Below are 17776 nucleotides of genomic sequence, written 5' to 3'. Positions count from 1 at the left end.
AAGATATATGAATGAGTGATAGTACAGAACGGCATAGGCAAGATGCAGTAGATGGTATAGAGTACAGTATATACAAATTAGATGAGTAATGTAGGGTATGTAAACATAAAAGTGGCATAGTTCAAAGTGGCTAGTGATACATGTATTACATAAAGATGGCAAGATGCAGTAGATGATATAGAGTACAGTATATACATATACATTATATTAGGTGGCATTGTTTAAAGTGGCTAGTGATACATTTTTGATATACAGTACATGTATCAAGGTGTTGCAGCTTTCACCAAAATTCCCCGTTGGAGGATTCCTGAATTTCCTGCTTATTGCCTTCTGATTCTATGGAATCTTCCAACAGGGTTTCTGTAAAATCCGTGATTCTTGGGAAAGTTAGCTGAATGATGTAACCCTACATGTATCTCTATGGAGTGTACCTTGTGAGGAGGAAGAACAGCACCCCCTCATGGCTGCCAGTTGTATTGTTGGTCATGGAGAAAGAACACAGCTGGACCACAAACAGCACAGACCAGAACACACTGAACAACACTGGCACCGCAAACTGATTCCAGAGGGAGATAGTCACCGCTAGGAGTCGATACAGCTCTATCACCTGAGAGAGAGACAGAGAGAGAGAGAGACAGAGACAGAGACAGAGAGAGAGAGACATAGAGAGAGAGAGAGACAGAGAGAGAGAGACATAGAGAGAGACAGAGCAGACTCGTACATTTCCTCAATAAAAACAATGTACTGAGCAAATGTCAAATTGGCTTTTTACCAAATTACCGTACGACAGACCACGTATTCACCCTGCACACCCTAATTGACAAACAAGCAAATCAAAACAAAGGCAAAGTCTTCACATTCTTTGTTGATTTCAAAAAAGCATTGACTCAATTTGGCATGAGGGTCTGCTATACAAATTGATGGAAAGTGGTGTTGGGGGTAAAACATACGACATTATAAAATCAATGTACACACACAACAAGTGTGCGGTTAAAATTGGCAAAAAAAACACACATTTCTTTCCACAGAGCCGTGGGTTGAGACAGGGATGTGGCTTAAGCCCCACACTCTTCAACATACAGTACCAGTCAAAAGTGGGACTATTATTTGTTTTTCAACAGGACAATGACCCAACACACCTCCAGGCTATGTAAGGGCTATTTGACCAAGAAGGAGAGTGATGGAGTGCTGCATCAGATGACCTGGCCTCCACAATCACACAACCTCAACCCAACTGAGATGGTTTGGGATGAGTTGGACCGCAGAGTGAAGGAAAAGCAGCCAACAAGTGCTTAGCATATGTGGGAACTCCTTCAAGACTGTTGGAAAAGCATTCCAGGTGAAGCTGGTTGAGAGAATGCCAAGAGTGTGCAAAGCTGTCATCAAGGCAAAGGGTGGCTACTTTGAAGAAACACTTTTTTGGTTCCTACATGATTCCATATGTGTTATTTCATAGTTTTGATGTCTTCACTATTATTCTACAATGTAGAAAATAGTAAAAAATAAGAAAAACCCTTGAATGAGTAGGTGTGTCCAAACTTTTGACTGGTACTGTATACATCAACGAATTGGCGAGGGCACTAGAACAGTCTGCAGCACCCAGCCTCACCCTACTAGAATATGAAGTCAAATGTCTACTGTTTGCTAATGATCTGGTGCTTCTGTCACCAACCAAGAAGGGCCTACAGCAGCACCTAGATCTTCTGCACAGATTCTGCCAGACCTGGGCCCCGACAGACCTGGGCCCCGACAGACCTGCGCCCCGACAGACCTGGGCCCCGACAGACCTGCGCCCCGACAGACCTGCGCCCCGACAGACCTGCGCCCCGACAGACCTGGGCCCCGACAGACCTGGGCCCCGACAGACCTGGGCCCCGACAGACATGGGCCCCGACAGACCTGGGCCCCGACAGACCTGGGCCCTGACAGTAAATCTCAGTAAGACCAAAATAATGGTGTTCCAAAAAAGGTTCTGTTGCCAGGACAACAAATACAAATTCCATCTAGACACCGTTGCCCTAGAGCACATAAACTATACATACCTCAGCCTAAACATAAGCCCCACAGGTAACTTCCACAAGGCTGTGAACGAGCTGAGAGACAAGGCAAGAAGGGCCTTCTATGCCTTCAAAAGGAACATAAAATTCGACATACCAATTAGGATCTGGCTAAAAATACTTGAATCAGTTACAGAACCCATTGCCCTTTATGGTTGTGGGGTCTGGGGTCCGCTCACCAACCGAGAATTCACTAAATGGGACAAACACCAAATTACAACGGAAAACACCAAATAATGCATGCAGAGCACAATTAGGCCTTAGTTAGCATTTACTGGTAGATATCATAAATTAGAGGCGAAAGAAACGCACACCTGTTTAGGCGAGGTGCTGGCTAGCGGAGTAGAACACTTGGAAAAGGCCTATAGGTTCACCACTGAAGGCCTATAGGTTCACCACTGAAGGCCTATAGGTTCACCACTGAAGGTTCACCACTGAAGGCCTATAGGTTCACCACTGAAGGCCTATAGGTTCACCACTGAAGGTCTATAGGTTCACCACTGAAGGTCTATAGGTTCACCACTGAAGGTCTATAGGTTCACCACTGAAGGCCTATAGGTTCACCACTGAAGGTCTATAGGTTCACCACTGAAGGTCTATAGGTTCACCACTGAAGGCCTATAGGTTCACCACTGAAGGTTCACCACTGAAGGTCTATAGGTTCACCACTGAAGGCCTATAGGTTCACCACTGAAGGCCTATAGGTTCACCACTGAAGGCCTATAGGTTCACCACTGAAGACCTATAGGTTCACCACTGAAGGCCTATAGGTTCACCACTGAAGGCCTATAGGTTCACCACTGAAGGTTCACCACTGAAGGCCAATAGGTTCACCACTGAAGGTTCACCACTGAAGGTCTATAGGTTTACCACTGAATGTCTATAGGTTTACCACTGAATGTCTATAGGTTCACCACTGAAGGCCTATAGGTTCACCACTGAAGGCCTATAGGTTCACCACTGATGGTCTATAGGTTCACCACTGAAGGCCTATAGGTTCACCACTGAAGGTTCACCACTGAAGGTTCACCACTGAAGGTTCACCACTGAAGGCCTATAGGTTCACCACTGAAGGTCTATAGGTTCACCACTGAAGGTCTATAGGTTCACCACTGAAGGTCTATAGGTTCACCACTGAAGGCCTATAGGTTCACCACTGAAGGTTCACCACTGAAGGTTCACCACTGAAGGTCTATAGGTTCACCACTGAAGACCTATAGGTTCACCACTGAAGGTTCACCACTGAAGGTTCACCACTGAAGGTTCACCACTGAAGAACTATAGGTTCACCACTGAAGGTCTATAGGTTCACCACTGAAGGTCTATAGGTTCACCACTGAAGGTTCACCACTGAAGGCCTATAGGTTCACCACTGAAGGTCTATAGGTTCACCACTGAAGGTCTATAGGTTCACCACTGTAGGCCTATAGGTTCACCACTGAAGGTTCACCACTGAAGGCCTATAGGTTCACCACTGAAGGTCTATAGGTTCACCACTGAAGGTCTATAGGTTCACCACTGAAGGTCTATAGGTTCACCACTGAAGGTCTATAGGTTCACCACTGAAGGCCTATAGGTTCACCACTGAAGGTCTATAGGTTCACCACTGTAGGCCTATAGGTTCACCACTGAAGGCCTATAGGTTCACCACTGAAGGCCTATAGGTTCACCACTGAAGGCCTATAGGTTCACCACTGAAGGTCTATAGGTTCACCACTGAAGGTCTATAGGTTCACCACTGAAGGTCTATAGGTTCACCACTGAAGGTCTATAGGTTCACCACTGAAGGTTCACCACTGAAGGCCTATAGGTTCACCACTGAAGGTCTATAGGTTCACCACTGAAGGTCTATAGGTTCACCACTGTAGGCCTATAGGTTCACCACTGAAGGTCTATAGGTTCACCATCACTGAAGGCCTATAGGTTCACCACTGAAGGTTCACCACTGAAGACCTATAGGTTCACCACTGAAGGTCTATAGGTTCACCACTGAAGGTCTATAGGTTCACCACTGAAGGCCTATAGGTTCACCACTGAAGGCCTATAGGTTCACCACTGAAGGTCTATAGGTTCACCACTGAAGGTTCACCACTGAAGGCCTATAGGTTCACCACTGAAGGTCTATAGGTTCACCACTGAAGGTCTATAGGTTCACCACTGAAGGTTCACCACTGAAGGCCTATAGGTTCACCACTGAAGGTTCACCACTGAAGGCCTATAGGTTCACCACTGAAGGCCTATAGGTTCACCACTGAAGGCCTATAGTTTCACCACTGAAGGTCTATAGGTTCACCACTGAAGGTCTATAGGTTCACCACTGTAGGCCTATAGGTTCACCACTGAAGGTCTATAGGTTCACCATCACTGAAGGCCTATAGGTTCACCACTGAAGGTTCACCACTGAAGACCTATAGGTTCACCACTGAAGGTCTATAGGTTCACCACTGAAGGTCTATAGGTTCACCACTGAAGGTATATAGGTTCACCACTGAAGGCCTATAGGTTCACCACTGAAGGCCTATAGGTTCACCACTGAAGGCCTATAGGTTCACCACTGAAGGCCTATAGGTTCACCACTGAAGGCCTATAGGTTCACCACTGAAGGCCTATAGGTTCACCACTGAAGGTTCACCACTGAAGGCCTATAGGTTCACCACTGAAGGTTCACCACTGAAGGCCTATAGGTTCACCACTGAAGGTCTATAGGTTCACCACTGAAGGTCTATAGGTTAACCACTGTAGGCCTATAGGTTCACCACTGAAGGTTCACCACTGAAGGCCTATAGGTTCACCACTGAAGGTCTATAGGTTCACCACTGAAGGTCTATAGGTTCACCACTGAAGGTCTATAGGTTCACCACTGAAGGCCTATAGGTTCACCACTGAAGGTCTATAGGTTCACCACTGTAGGCCTATAGGTTCACCACTGAAGGCCTATAGGTTCACCACTGAAGGTTCACCACTGAAGGCCTATAGGTTCACCACTGAAGGTCTATAGGTTCACCACTGAAGGTCTATAGGTTCACCACTGAAGGTCTATAGGTTCACCACTGAAGGTCTATAGGTTCACCACTGAAGGTTCACCACTGAAGGTTCACCACTGAAGGTTCACCACTGAAGGCCTATAGGTTCACCACTGAAGGTCTATAGGTTCACCACTGAAGGTCTATAGGTTCACCACTGTAGGCCTATAGGTTCACCACTGAAGGTCTATAGGTTCACCATCACTGAAGGCCTATAGGTTCACCACTGAAGGTTCACCACTGAAGACCTATAGGTTCACCACTGAAGGTCTATAGGTTCACCACTGAAGGTCTATAGGTTCACCACTGAAGGTATATAGGTTCACCACTGAAGGCCTATAGGTTCACAACTGAAGGTTCACCACTGAAGGCCTATAGGTTCACCACTGAAGGTCTATAGGTTCACCACTGAAGGCCTATAGGTTCACCACTGAAGGCCTATAGGTTCACCACTGAAGGCCTATAGGTTCACCACTGAAGGCCTATAGGTTCACCACTGAAGGTTCACCACTGAAGGCCTATAGGTTCACCACTGAAGGTTCACCACTGAAGGCCTATAGGATCACCACTGAAGGTCTATAGGTTCACCACTGAAGGCCTATAGGTTCACCACTGAAGGTTCACCACTGAAGGCCTATAGGTTCACCACTGAAGGCCTATAGGTTCACCACTGAAGGTTCACCACTGAAGGCCTATAGGTTCACCACTGAAGGCCTATAGGTTCACCACTGAAGGCCTATAGGTTCACCACTGAAGGTCTATAGGTTCACAGCTGAAGGTTCACCACTGAAGGCCTATAGGTTCACCACTGAAGGTCTATAGGTTCACCACTGAAGGCCTATAGGTTCACCACTGAAGGCCTATAGGTTCACCACTGAAGGCCTATAGGTTCACCACTGAAGGTTCACCACTGAAGGCCTATAGGTTCACCACTGAAGGCCTATAGGTTCACCACTGAAGGTTCACCACTGAAGGCCTATAGGTTCACCACTGAAGGCCTATAGGTTCACCACTGAAGGCCTATAGGTTCACCACTGAAGGTCTATAGGTTCACCACTGAAGGTCTATAGGTTCACCACTGTAGGCCTATAGGTTCACCACTGAAGGTCTATAGGTTCACCATCACTGAAGGCCTATAGGTTCACCACTGAAGGTCTATAGGTTCACCACTGTAGGCCTATAGGTTCACCACTGAAGGTTCACCACTGAAGGCCTATAGGTTCACCACTGAAGGTCTATAGGTTCACCACTGAAGGTCTATAGGTTCACCACTGAAGGTCTATAGGTTCACCACTGAAGGCCTATAGGTTCACCACTGAAGGTCTATAGGTTCACCACTGTAGGCCTATAGGTTCACCACTGAAGGCCTATAGGTTCACCACTGAAGGTTCACCACTGAAGGCCTATAGGTTCACCACTGAAGGTCTATAGGTTCACCACTGAAGGTCTATAGGTTCACCACTGAAGGTCTATAGGTTCACCACTGAAGGTCTATAGGTTCACCACTGAAGGTCTATAGGTTCACCACTGAAGGTTCACCACTGAAGGTTCACCACTGAAGGCCTATAGGTTCACCACTGAAGGTCTATAGGTTCACCACTGAAGGTCTATAGGTTCACCACTGTAGGCCTATAGGTTCACCACTGAAGGTCTATAGGTTCACCATCACTGAAGGCCTATAGGTTCACCACTGAAGGTTCACCACTGAAGACCTATAGGTTCACCACTGAAGGTCTATAGGTTCACCACTGAAGGTCTATAGGTTCACCACTGAAGGTATATAGGTTCACCACTGAAGGCCTATAGGTTCACAACTGAAGGTTCACCACTGAAGGCCTATAGGTTCACCACTGAAGGTCTATAGGTTCACCACTGAAGGCCTATAGGTTCACCACTGAAGGCCTATAGGTTCACCACTGAAGGCCTATAGGTTCACCACTGAAGGTTCACCACTGAAGGCCTATAGGTTCACCACTGAAGGTTCACCACTGAAGGCCTATAGGATCACCACTGAAGGTCTATAGGTTCACCACTGAAGGCCTATAGGTTCACCACTGAAGGTTCACCACTGAAGGCCTATAGGTTCACCACTGAAGGCCTATAGGTTCACCACTGAAGGTTCACCACTGAAGGCCTATAGGTTCACCACTGAAGGCCTATAGGTTCACCACTGAAGGCCTATAGGTTCACCACTGAAGGTCTATAGGTTCACAGCTGAAGGTTCACCACTGAAGGCCTATAGGTTCACCACTGAAGGTCTATAGGTTCACCACTGAAGGCCTATAGGTTCACCACTGAAGGCCTATAGGTTCACCACTGAAGGCCTATAGGTTCACCACTGAAGGCCTATAGGTTCACCACTGAAGGTTCACCACTGAAGGCCTATAGGTTCACCACTGAAGGCCTATAGGTTCACCACTGAAGGTTCACCACTGAAGGCCTATAGGTTCACCACTGAAGGTTCAACACTGAAGGCCTATAGGTTCACCACTGAAGGCCTATAGGTTCACCACTGAAGGCCTATAGGTTCACCACTGAAGGTCTATAGGTTCACCACTGAAGGTCTATAGGTTCACCACTGTAGGCCTATAGGTTCACCACTGAAGGTCTATAGGTTCACCATCACTGAAGGCCTATAGGTTCACCACTGAAGGTTCACCACTGAAGACCTATAGGTTCACCACTGAAGACCTATAGGTTCACCACTGAAGGTCTATAGGTTCACCACTGAAGGTAAATAGGTTCACCACTGAAGGTTCACCACTGAAGGCCTATAGGTTCACCACTGAAGGCCTATAGGTTCACCACTGAAGGCCTATAGGTTCACCACTGAAGGTCTATAGGTTCACCACTGAAGGCCTATAGGTTCACCACTGAAGGCCTATAGGTTCACCACTGAAGGTTCACCACTGAAGGCCTATAGGATCACCACTGAAGGTCTATAGGTTCACCACTGAAGGCCTATAGGTTCACCACTGAAGGTTCACCACTGAAGGCCTATAGGTTCACCACTGAAGGCCTATAGGTTCACCACTGAAGGTTCACCACTGAAGGCCTATAGGTTCACCACTGAAGGCCTATAGGTTCACCACTGAAGGCCTATAGGTTCACCACTGAAGGTCTATAGGTTCACCACTGAAGGTTCACCACTGAAGGCCTATAGGTTCACCACTGAAGGTCTATAGGTTCACCACTGAAGGCCTATAGGTTCACTACTGAAGGCCTATAGGTTCACCACTGAAGGTTCACCACTGAAGGCCTATAGGTTCACCACTGAAGGCCTATAGGTTCACCACTGAAGGTTCACCACTGAAGGCCTATAGGTTCACCACTGAAGGCCTATAGGTTCACCACTGAAGGCCTATAGGTTCACCACTGAAGGCCTATAGGTTCACCACTGAAGGTTCACCACTGAAGGTCTATAGATTCACCACTGAAGGTCTATAGGTTCACCACTGAAGGTCTATAGGTTCACCACTGAAGGTCTATAGGTTCACCACTGAAGGTTCACCACTGAAGGCCTATAGGTTCACCACTGAAGGTCTATAGGTTCACCACTGAAGGCCTATAGGTTCACCACTGAAGGTCTATAGGTTCACCACTGAAGGTCTATAGGTTCACCACTGAAGGTTCACCACTGAAGGTTCACCACTGAAGGCCTATAGGTTCACCACTGAAGGCCTATAGGTTCACCACTGAAGGTCTATAGGTTCACCACTGAAGGCCTATAGGTTCACCACTGAAGGCCTATAGGTTCACCACTGAAGGCCTATAGGTTCACCACTGAAGGTCTATAGGTTCACCACTGTAGGCCTATAGGTTCACCACTGTAGGCCTATAGGTTCACCACTGTAGGCCTATAGGTTCACCACTGAAGGCCTATAGGTTCACCACTGAAGGCCTATAGGTTCACCACTGAAGGTTCACCACTGAAGGCCTATAGGATCACCACTGAAGGTCTATAGGTTCACCACTGAAGGCCTATAGGTTCACCCCTGAAGGTCTATAGGTTCACCACTGAAGGTTCACCACTGAAGGCCTATAGGTTCACCACTGAAGGCCTATAGGTTCACCACTGAAGGTTCACCACTGAAGGCCTATAGGATCACCACTGAAGGTCTATAGGATCACCACTGAAGGTCTATAGGTTCACCACTGAAGGCCTATGGGTTCACCACTGAAGGTCTATAGGTTCACCACTGAAGGCCTATAGGTTCACCACTGAAGGTCTATAGGTTCACCACTGAAGGCCTATAGGTTCACCACTGAAGGCCTATAGGTTCACCACTGAAGGTCTATAGGTTCACCACTGAAGGTCTATAGGTTCACCACTGAAGGTCTATAGGTTCACCACTGAAGGTTCACCACTGAAGGCCTATAGGTTCACCACTGAAGGTCTATAGGTTCACCACTGAAGGTCTATAGGTTCACCACTGAAGTCCTATAGGTTCACCACTGAAGGCCTATAGGTTCACCACTGAAGGTCTATAGGATCACCACTGAAGGTCTATAGGTTCACCACTGAAGGCCTATAGGTTCACCACTGAAGGTTCACCACTGAAGGCCTATAGGTTCACCACTGAAGGTCTATAAGTTCACCACTGAAGGTCTATAGGTTCACCACTGAAGGCCTATAGGTTCACCACTGAAGGTCTATAGGTTCACCACTGAAGGCCTATAGGTTCACCACTGAAGGTCTATAGGTTCACCACTGAAGGTCTATAGGTTCACCACTGAAGGTTCACCACTGAAGGTTCACCACTGAAGGCCTATAGGTTCACCACTGAAGGCCTATAGGTTCACCACTGAAGGCCTATAGGTTCACCACTGAAGGCCTATAGGTTCACCACTGAAGGTTCACCACTGAAGGTCTATAGGTTCACCACTGAAGGCCTATAGGTTCACCACTGAAGGCCTATAGGTTCACCACTGAAGGTCTATAGGTTCACCACTGAAGGCCTATAGGTTCACCACTGAAGGCCTATAGGTTCACCACTGAAGGCCTATAGGTTCACCACTGAAGGCCTATAGGTTCACCACTGAAGGTTCACCACTGAAGGCCTATAGGTTCACCACTGAAGGCCTATAGGTTCACCACTGAAGGCCTATAGGTTCACCACTGAAGGCCTATAGGTTCACCACTGAAGGCCTATAGGTTCACCACTGAAGGCCTATAGGTTCACCACTGAAGGTGGTCAAGGTACCTGAGCCACTTGTGTGGGTTGTAGACTCCGTCTCATGCTACCACTAGAGTGAGAGCACCGCCAGCCTTCAAAAGTGACCAAAACATCAGCCAGGAAGCATAGGAACTGAGAAGTGGTCTGTGGTCGCCACCTGCAGAATCACTCCTTTATTGGGGGTGTCTTGCTAATTGCCTATAATTTCCACCTTTTGTCTATTCCATTTGCACAACAGCATGTGAAATTTATTGTCAATCAGTGTTGCTTCCTAAGTGGACAGTTTGATTTCACAGAAGTGTGATTGACTTGGAGTTACATTGTGTTGTTTAAGTGTTCCCTTTATTTTTTTGAGCACTGTATATATATATATATATATGTATATATACTTTTTTGTACTATATGTTTGTTGCTCAAACAGTACTTCATATACAGTTAATTCGGAAAGTACTCAGACCCCTTGACTATTTCCACATTTTGTTACGTTACAGCCTTATTCTAAAATGGATTAAATTAAAATAAATTCTCATCAATCTACAAAAGTTTTTTTTTTAAAGCAAATTGATTAAATATTACAAACTGAAATATCACATTTACATAAGTATTCAGACCCTTTACTCAGTACTTTGTTTAAGCACCTTTGGCAGCGATTAGAGCAACAAGTCTGCTTGGGTATGACGCTACAAGCTTGACACACCTGTATTTGAGAAGTTTCTCCCATTCTTCTCTGCAGATCCTCTCAAGCTCTGTCAGGTTGGATGGGGAGCGTTGCTGCACTGCTACTTCCAGGTCTCTCCAGAGATGTTAGATCGGGTTCAAGTCCGGGCTCTGGCTGGGCCACTCAAGGACAATCAGAGACTTGTCCCAAAGCCACTCCTGCGTTGTCTTGGCTTTGTGCTTAGGGAAGATGTCCTGTTGGAAGGTGAACCTTTGCCCCAGTCTGAGGTCCTGAGTGCTCTGGAGCAGGTTTTCATAAGGATCTCGCTATACTTTGCTCCGTTCTTCTTTGCCTCGATCCTGACTAGTCTTCCAGTCCCTGCCACTGATAAACATCCACACAGCATGATGCTGCCACCACCATGCTTCACCGTTGAGATGGTGCCAGGTTTCCTTCGCTTGACATTCAGGCCAAAGAGTTCACTCTTGGTTTCATCAGACCAGAGAATCTTGTTTCTCATAGTCTGAGAGTCTTTAGGTGCCTTTTACCAAACTCCAAGCTGGCTGTCATGTGCCTTTTACTGAGGAGTGGCTTCTGTCTGACCACTCTACCATAAAGGCCTGATTGGTGGAGTGCTGCAGAGATGGTCGTCCTTCTGGAAGGTTCTCCCATCTCCACAGAGGAACTCTGGAGCTCTGTCAGAGTGATCATTGGGTTCTTGGTCCCCTCCCTGACCAAGGCCTTTCTCTCCCGACTGCTCACTTTGGCCGGTAGGCCAGCTCTAGGAAGAGTCTTGGTTGTTCCAAACTTCTTCAATTTAAGAATGATGGAGGCCACTGTGTTCTTGGGGACCTTCAATGCTGCAGAAATGTTTTGGTACCCTTCCCCAGATCTGTGCCTCGACACAATCCTGTCTCGGAGCTCTACGGACAATTCCTTCAACCTCCTGGCTTGGTTTTTGCTCTGAAATGCACTGTCAACTGTGGGACCTTTATATAGCCAGCTGTGTGCCTCTCCAAATCATGTCCAATCAATTACATTTACCACAGGTTGACTCCAATCAAGTTGTCGCTCTGGATAAGAGCGTCTGCTAAATGACTTAAATGTAAATGTAGAAACATCTCAAGGATGATCAATGGAAACAGGATGCACCTGAGCTCAATTTAGAATCTCATAGCAAAGACTCTAAATACTTATGTAAATAAAGTATTTCTTTTTTTCCTTTTAATACATTTGCAAAAATATCTAAAAACCTGTTTTCAATTTGTCATTATGGGGTATTGTGTGTAGATTGCTGAGGATTTAAAAAAACATTTTTTTATCCATTTTAGAATAAGGCTGTAACATAACAAAATGTGGAAAAAGTCAAGGGTTCTGAATACTTTGCGAAGGCACAGTACATTGAGAGAGAGACGGAGAGAGAGTCAGAGAGAGAAAGAGAGAGTCGGAGAGAGTGAGAAAGTCCGATAGAGAGACAGAGAGAGTCGGGGAGAGAGAGAGAACAAGAGAGAGAGCGAGAGTCAGAGAGAGTGAGAAAGAGTCCGATAGAGAGAGTCGGGGAGACAGAGAGAGTCAGAGAGAGTCGGGCAGAGAGACAGAGAGACAGAGAGAAAGAGAGAGAAAAAGAGAGCGGAATAACGTGAGTGGGTTAGTAATGTGAGAACAGAGATGGGTAGATGGTAGAGAGAGTTAGAGAGAAACAGGAGAGGATATCACTGTGGTGAGTGGGTTAGAGAGAAACAGGAGAGGATATCACTGTGGTGAGTGGGTTAGAGAGAAACAGAGGGAGAGGATATCACTGTGGTGAGTGGGTTAGAGAGAAACAGGAGAGGATATCACTGTGGTGAGTGGGTTAGAGAGAAACAGGAGAGGATATCACTGTGGTGAGTGGGTTAGAGAGAAACAGAGGGAGAGGATATCACTGTGGTGAGTGGGTTAGAGAGAAACAGGAGAGGATATCACTGTGGTGAGTGGGTTAGAGAGAAACAGAGGGAGAGGATATCACTGTGGTGAGTGGGTTAGAGAGAAACAGGAGAGGATATCACTGTGGTGAGTGGGTTAGAGAGAAACAGGAGAGGGTATCACTGTGGTGAGTGGGTTAGAGAGAAACAGAGGGAGAGGATATCACTGTGGTGAGTGGGTTAGAGAGAAACAGGAGAGGATATCACTGTGGTGAGTGGGTTAGAGAGAAACAGGAGAGGATATCACTGTGGTGAGTGGGTTAGAGAGAAACAGAGGGAGAGGATATCACTGTGGTGAGTGGGTTAGAGAGAAACAGAGGGAGAGGATATCACTGTGGTGAGTGGGTTAGAGAGAAACAGAGGGAGAGGATATCACTGTGGTGAGTGGGTTAGAGAGAAACAGGAGAGGATATCACTGTGGTGAGTGGGTTAGAGAGAAACAGGAGAGGATATCACTGTGGTGAGTGGGTTAGAGAGAAACAGGAGAGGATATCACTGTGGTGAGTGGGTTAGAGAGAAACAGGAGAGGATATCACTGTGGTGAGTGGGTTAGAGAAACAGGAGAGGATATCACTGTGGTGAGTGGGTTAGAGAGAAACAGAGGGAGAGGATATCACTGTGGTGAGTGGGTTAGAGAGAAACAGAGGGAGAGGATATCACTGTGGTGAGTGGGTTAGAGAGAAACAGAGGGAGAGGATATCACTGTGGTGAGTGGGTTAGAGAGAAACAGGAGAGGATATCACTGTGGTGAGTGGGTTAGAGAGAAACAGGAGAGGATATCACTGTGGTGAGTGGGTTAGAGAGAAACAGGAGAGGATATCACTGTGGTGAGTGGGTTAGAGAGAAACAGGAGAGGATATCACTGTGGTGAGTGGGTTAGAGAGAAACAGAGGGAGAGGATATCACTGTGGTGAGTGGGTTAGAGAGAAACAGGAGAGGATATCACTGTGGTGAGTGGGTTAGAGAGAAACAGGAGAGGATATCACTGTGGTGAGTGGGTTAGAGAGAAACAGGAGAGGATATCACTGTGGTGAGTGGGTTAGAGAGAAACAGAGGGAGAGGATATCACTGTGGTGAGTGGGTTACAGTACGGTACCTCCAGTTGAAGCAGCTCAGAGTAGGCTGCCCTGGCCAGCCGGTATGGCACGAACAGATTGGACAGGAGGAACATGGCCACACCTATTCCAGTCAGGACCGTGGAGAAGGAGTTGACCAATAGCAAAGTGTCGTGGGGCATGGCACAGAGACGGGCCAATAGGGGTAGAAGGTGGGCAGAGAACAGCCACACCTTCCTGGTCTTCATGAGGAAGGCACACAACGTACTCAATATGACCTGACCTACACAGGGGCACATAAACACAAACCAGAGAGGGAGAGAGAGAGATACAGAGAGAGAGATACAGAGAGAGATACAGAGAGAGAGATACAGAGAGAGATACAGAGAGCGAGAGAGAGATACGGAGAGCGAGAGATACAGAGAGCGAGAGAGAGATACAGAGAGCGAGAGAGAGATACAGAGAGAGAGATACAGAGAGAGAGATACAGAGAGCGAGAGAGATACGGAGAGCGAGAGAGAGAGAGATAGAGAGATACAGAGAGAGAGAGATATACAGAGAGCGAGATACAGAGAGCGAGATACAGAGAGCGAGAGAGAGATACCGAGAGAGAGATACAGAGAGAGATACGGAGAGCGAGAGAGAGATACAGAGAAAGATACAGAGAGAGAGAGATACAGAGAGCGAGAGAGCGAGAGAGAGATACCGAGAGAGAGATACAGAGAGAGAGAAAGAGAGACAGAAAGAGAGACAGAAACAGATTTTTTTAAATGTATTATGGTTTGTACAGTGAGTTGTCATGGAAATTAGCCGGTCATAACTATGGGAAAACAAAGAGGCATTGTGCACGTGTGTGTGTCTTACTAGTCAGTGAAGAGACAAAGCGGTTGAAGGCCTGAGAGTCGAGGTACAGGGCTCCATCATACCCATACTGCACCTCTCCATGGACATAGTCCCTGTGGGAAAAAAACACATCAACGGTCACTCACCATGTCAACAACAGCAAGAGGAAAACATCTTTCAGATCTGGTTTTATAAAGGATGGACCAAAGAGGAAAAACAGTCAACTTAGGACAGGAGGGTTAGCCTCTCTATCAACATGTGTATCTAGTCATAAATAAGCTTGTATTAAGCTCCACTAGCATTCTGGGAAGTGTAGTTGTTCTCATAAGATTGACCCAAGACGTACAGACTGTCATAGAAGATGTCACACTCCGTATAGCTATAGAAAATCTATTTGCATTGTGGGAAGTGTAGTTGTTCTCATAAGATTGACCCACGACGTACAGACTGTCATAGAAGATGTCACACTCCGTATAGCTATAGAAAATCTATTTGCATTGTGGCGCTGACTGGGAAGAACTGTGAAGTTATAACAGGAGCGTGAGCTGTTAGTACTCAGTACATGGTAGCCATTTTGGGGTTTTGTGACTAACTAGTCTCTCATAATAACAGTCTCAGGTGATTTGATTCCGTGTTGCTGAAATCTATCTGTCTGATTTTATGGCAATCTGTCTGAAAGTGTAGACACTCACTTGGAGATCTGGTGTCCCACGTAAAAGAGCAGAGTGGTGAGGATGTAGAGGTAGAGCTTGATGATGTGTCTCAATGGCAAAACTAACACCACTACGTTGATCACATGACCTGGAGGACAGAGACAATAGCACTGATAGTGGTATTCACACACACACACGACACAACCACACACACACAGGTGGGTATAATTTGTAGTACGTTCCAAAAACTTTGTAAAATACAAGGTTGCCAACAAAACAACGCATACAAAGTAGCATGATCAATTCACCTCGCTAACTAGCTGCCGAATATGGATTCAACTCACCACGTAGCTTATTGTTAATGTTTATCCACAGGCTACCAGAGCGAGAAGACATTTTTTGGGAATGAACGGTGATGAGTGAAAAACTATATGAAATGACCCACTCTCTACCCGATATCTTATTCTGCCGCTATACAACTTCGTATGCGTTGTTTTTTGGCTACCTTGTTATTTACGAAGTTTTTGGAATAGATTCGTCTTGGAACGTTCCAACAAATTATATCCACCCCACACACACACACAACAAAAACCTGTTTGCAACGTAGCAAAACGTTTTGCCACATTTGGCTTGCAACGTCAGGATAGAGGGTTTGATTCCCGAGACCACGCATACGTAAAATGGATGCACACATGACTAAGTCACTTTGGATAAAGAGTCTGCTAAATGGCATATATTACTACCAACACAAAATGTTTCTCAACAATACTTGAGTTTCTATTGGGCAAATTCAGGTAAGTCCCTCCCTGTTTTGTTCCACTTGCTTCCGTTTAGCTGCTAGTGAACACAGCCCTGATTATCCTCTACAGTGGAATTGTATGTTTCAGGAAAGACAACACAAACGGTTAAAGTCACGTTGGAGAAATATGTGATGATATGGTGATGGTTCTGTCTCAAATTGTACCCTATTCCCTTTATAGCACACTACTTTAGACCAGGGCCCTATTCCCTATATAGTACACTACTTTAGACCAAGGACCTATTGGCATCCTATTCCCTATATAGTGCACTACTGTTGAACAGAGCCCTATGGTGCCATTTGGAACATCGATGACATGTATGAACGTTACCTAGGTAATACAGGTTCCAGATAACATATTTGTATTTGAAGAGCATGTCTTCGTTCTTCGCCCTGAGGTGCTCTGTGAAGCTATCAATGTCACATTTATAGAGCAAGTCCAGTACCAAGATGCTTGGTACCCTCAGAACAATGTTGGCAACGTCTTCCAAACGAGGCATCTTGAGATAATCAGTTCCCTTTTGACGCGGTAGATAAAATGTTGGTGAGCAGAATGCTTTTGTCACATGGTTAGATCCAAGGATGCTCTCATAGACGAGTAGGAAGAGAGGCAGGTAGATGTCTGTCCATCTGACTGGTCCCTCTTCATGGTTGGTTATTCACCTGCCACACACACACACACACACACACACACACACACACACACACGTCAGTCAATACCATTGCCATTTACTGACATGATCGACATCAAAGTTGACAACAAAAAAAAACTATCAATCTGTCTACCAATGACCGTCGTCCTACTGGTGAAATCTATGAGTTGGCTTTGAAGGCGACGGGCCTTGTTTTCTGTCACAAGTGTCCACATTACATAATGGGACTATTGACATTGAAGGTGCACAACCCGAAGTGACCCTTGATAGTTAACAGCTATACGTTCCTTAGTAATCACAAGGTTGTCAGCAAACTACAGCTCAACTGTCGGTCTATTTAGGTCGGAGGATAACAGCTAAACCACAGCATTTAATTGTAGCTAGCTAGAACCAGATGTTATTAGAACATGCTAAGACGTTAGCATTCTAGCTAGCTACATTTGATTCTGATATCACGCTTCTGTCACAGTGGCAACATTTCAAAAATTGTACCGGTTGTAAAACCACGAACGATATCCAACGAAACGCATATGCTAGCGTAAATGAAGCTAATATCCTTCTGACAGCATGTTGTAAATGAAAATGGACAGTTATCTAGCTAGAGTTGTTATGGTTTTCCAAACAGTCCAGTCGCTTGCGTGGCCATTTCCGGAATATACGTCATTTGCCGACGACGCTTTAGTTTGCAGCAATTGAGATTATGGCAAATGGTTTTTACATTTTTACCAAATTAAATGTCTCACTTTCAAATTAAAAATCAATCATTGAAATAAAGCTATAATCAAATAATACAGCCTCCGAAATCAGGATACAATAAAATGTAACAATGCTCTATTTCTCCCGTGTGCTCTCTTTTTTTACTTTACATATACAGTACTCTAAGTTTTACGGTAATAT

The 17776-nt window shown here is 45.8% G+C and overlaps 1 pseudogene; it reads right to left on the bottom strand.

The window, feature by feature from the left end:
- LOC129813305 (RING finger protein 145-like) overlaps positions 1-16875 on the bottom strand; it is a 38517-nt pseudogene extending 21642 nt beyond the window's left edge.
- Between the last annotated feature and the right edge of the window lie 901 nt (positions 16876-17776).

The sequence above is a fragment of the Salvelinus fontinalis genome, chromosome 16 (assembly GCF_029448725.1).
Source record: "Salvelinus fontinalis isolate EN_2023a chromosome 16, ASM2944872v1, whole genome shotgun sequence".
Taxonomy (NCBI): Eukaryota; Metazoa; Chordata; class Actinopteri; order Salmoniformes; family Salmonidae; genus Salvelinus; species Salvelinus fontinalis.
Note: the sequence above shows the minus strand (reverse complement) of the source record. Positions and strands in the feature narration are given on the sequence as shown.